A 3,738-nucleotide genomic window follows, 5' to 3' on the forward strand; every position below is an offset into this window, starting at 1 on the left:
AACCTTTTACAAGCAGCTCAACCTCTTACAAATTTTCAATAAGAAAGGAGGAGGAGAACTCTCTAGCAAATTGAAAACAAGACTTGCTAAGACTTTCTAGACTTTTCTCTCAATCAAAATGCTTCTCAAAAGTTGTAACCTCAGCTGAGATTTGAGGGGTATTTATAGGCCTCAAGAGGATTCAAATTTTGGGCTCCAAAATTTGAATTTTCTTAGGGTTCCCGGTGCTGGAGGTGCCACCGCCCAGCCAGGCGGTGCCACCGCCCAGCGCTCGGGTGCTGGACGGTGCAACCGCCCAGCCAAGGAGGTGTCACCGCCCAGCTCTCGGGTGCTGGGCGGTGCCACCGCCTGGCACTCCGATTTCACTGGTTTGGCTTAATTTAAGCCCAAACCATATCTGACTTTGGGCCCAGTTGGCCCCTAACCAGGATATAGGATTATCTCTTAATCCTAATCCTAATTACAAATGAACTACATAACAAAAACACATCCTAAGCAAGCTTTCAACCGCGAACGTCGAGTCTTGTTTCGGCGAGCTTTCCGACGAACTTCTTCCGACGGACTCCCATCAAGCTCCCGATCTTGTGATGACTTTAACGAGTAGCCGAGCCTTCTCGGTGATCTCCGTGAACCTCCGACGATCTCTTCGGCGAACTTCCGATAGGTTCCCGATTTCTTCTCGGTTGGTTCTGGCAGCATCTCCGACGATTCTTCGGACTCTTAAACGTCCATCGATCTTGACTCTGGTATTCTTGCTTTGTGTTTTCTGGTTATCGTAGTTAATCCTGCACACTTAACTCAATAATATGGATTAGATCAATTAACCCATCAATTGATTTCATCATCAAAATCCGAGATTCAACATATCGATCTTTCTTTAATAAGCAAAGATCAACCTCCTTCTTACACCCCTCTTCTCCTTTTACCAGGTTTAGGAGACAACCCTTACAAGCACACACTCCTCCTAAACAGAATTCTAAACTTAGACTATAGGAGGGGATTTCTTTAGTGATTGCAACAACGTTTTCTCACTTTTAAATATTGTATGCTTGTGTCTTTTAACCAGGGATGAGAGGGGTATTTATAAGCTTCAAGTTGATTCAAAGTTGGAGCCTAAAAACATCTCATCCCTGGTTTCCTAGGTCCGGGCGGTACCACCGCCTGTGTCAGTCTGACACTAACACTACACTGGATGGTACCATCGCCTACAGCCTCTCGGAGGCTGTGTCTAGGCGGTACCACCGCCCAGACCGACGGTACCATCGCCCAGACCGACGGTACCACCGCTTGACACAGCCTCGGAGACTATGCCACGATGGTCTCACCTCTTAAGGCACTATTTGGGCCTTTTCATTGGGCCCAATATAGTCCTTACATGAGCCCAACTAGCCCATAATTGGGTTGGCCCAAATCCAAACTCAATTATGTGCTAACTATGATTCCTAAGACATTTCCTAAACTAAACAAGTCCGTAAGTCTAGTTTCTTTCGACGAGTTTCCGACAAACTTCCGACGATCTTTCGGTAATGTTCCAGCGGACTTCCGGTAAGCTCCTGGACTTCACGACGACCTTCTTGGCGAGTTTCGATGAGCTTCTCTAGTAAGCTCCAGGATTTCTCGGCAGAACTTCGTACGAACGTCCGGACTTCCGACGAACTCTCGAACTCCCAACAAAATCACATTCTTGACTCCGGGATTTCATTTTGCTTTATGCCTTGCTATCATAGTTAATCCTGCACATGTAAAAATACACTTCGATCTAGACAATTAATGCTAAGCATTAATCATGTTGTCCGGCATGTCATTGGTCCCTCGATGCTTCGTTCAATTCTTCGGCGCATCGTCCTCTCTTGTGGCCTATTGCCCAATCAGCCAGTTGATTTTGCAACTCCGATATCCTTGGCGCAATATCCGCTCTTCTTAGCCTGATGCCCGAATCCATGGCCCGAAGCCTTCTGCCGATACGTCGACCGATCTACCGGCTCGACGTCCAATCTTCTAACATGTTCCACCGGCCCAACATGATTCTTCATGCTTTAATTGTCTCATCCTGATCGAAGTATCCTGCATCACTCAAAACGCAGATCAAATCATAAATACTATCAATTGGTTTCATCATCAAAATACGAGATTCAATAGTTTCATCATCAAAATCCGAGATTTAACAATCTCTCCCTTTTTGATGATGACAACCAATTGATGATGGAGCTAATCTTAACTCCTAAAGTTTAAACAAACTCCCCCGATCAATATGGTATATTTGTGTTGAACTCTTGGATTCAAAAATCCAAGCAATGTGTCATGATAAAATCATGCATAACATCAACATACTTCTCCCCCTTTGTCATCAACAAAAAGGAGAAGTTCAATTATCAAGTATTTTAGACATACAAGTTTAAGTCATTGCATAATAAACATAATTTCCAGTTTTATCATTATGCAAGTTAGCAATAATTAAAGATGTGCAAGTTTAGCATATTTGCTTTTCTTGAGATAGTAACTGTTTGCTTCTCTTTAGATTACAAGCAAGCAATTTTTACGATATGCAAGTTTTACAACATTCAACTAGCATATTTGTTCATCTCCTTACAACATGCATAATCACCAAATCATCATTAATTTTGAAGATGTGCAAGATTATAAATTTTGCAAGTTTGCATTTTTGCTTCTTAAGATAGGCAAGCTAGCAATCTTCGGTGATGTTCAAGATAGCATTTTCTTCTCTTTTGAGAAGTGTCATTTTTGCTTCTTTTGCAAAGTGCAAGATAGCAAAATTTTATTTTATTTTACAATATGCATGCTAGCAATTTGGCAAGTGTTACTTCTCTTTAAAGTATGAAGGCTAACAAGTTTTAAAAAATAATGTAAGATAACAAGCTAGCAAGATACAATGTTTTACATGAAGCAAGCTACATGAAGTACATTTGTATCTTCTCTTTAGATGTGCAAGCAAGTTTTTGCATCTTCTTGACTTGTGCAAGTTAGCTAGCAAGCTAGCTATCTCCCCCTTTGTCATTGTCAAAAAAGAAAGGAAGAATACAATTTTGTATCTCTTTTTCCCTGTACAATAATTTTCAAATAATGATAAAGGATAAATAACAAAGATGAAAAATCAAGTTATGAATGTCAAAATAATTTTTCATCATGAATATTTTATCATTACATGCATCATTTTCATAAGTTGAAGTGTTGTATGCATAATATCAAATCATCATTCATAATTACATCAGTGTTTCAATCATTATTTCAATATGTTTGTGCATCATTATAGTTTCAATTTACAACATGCATAATTTTAAAACTTCACATATCATCCTTACTCTATGCATGATACTAAAAATAAATCAATCATCATATCATACATAATACTCATAAACTAGCAAATTTATATCAATTTAGAGTATTAAAACAATATCATGAGTATTTCATGCATTCATATCATCAATGTTTCAATCATTATTTCAATCATCAAAAATGAAAGATCAAGTCTAAAATTTGAGAAATCAAGAGAAACTATGGTCCATTTTAACAAATCTCCTCATAAATAATTAATGAAAAGATTTCTTAGGAGATCATGATATAGATAAAATTCATTTAATCTTGTAAGAGGACAAAACCTCTATGCATATAAAATCTTATGATTCTGTTAGGATCCTTTTATTTTATGAGCTTTTGAATAATGTTTATTGAGTTTGTTTAGTTCAGTTAGAGTCGGATAGAGATTTATTTAATATTTAT

Source organism: Musa acuminata, chromosome BXJ3-8 (assembly GCF_036884655.1).
Source record: "Musa acuminata AAA Group cultivar baxijiao chromosome BXJ3-8, Cavendish_Baxijiao_AAA, whole genome shotgun sequence".
Classification (NCBI taxonomy): domain Eukaryota; kingdom Viridiplantae; phylum Streptophyta; class Magnoliopsida; order Zingiberales; family Musaceae; genus Musa; species Musa acuminata.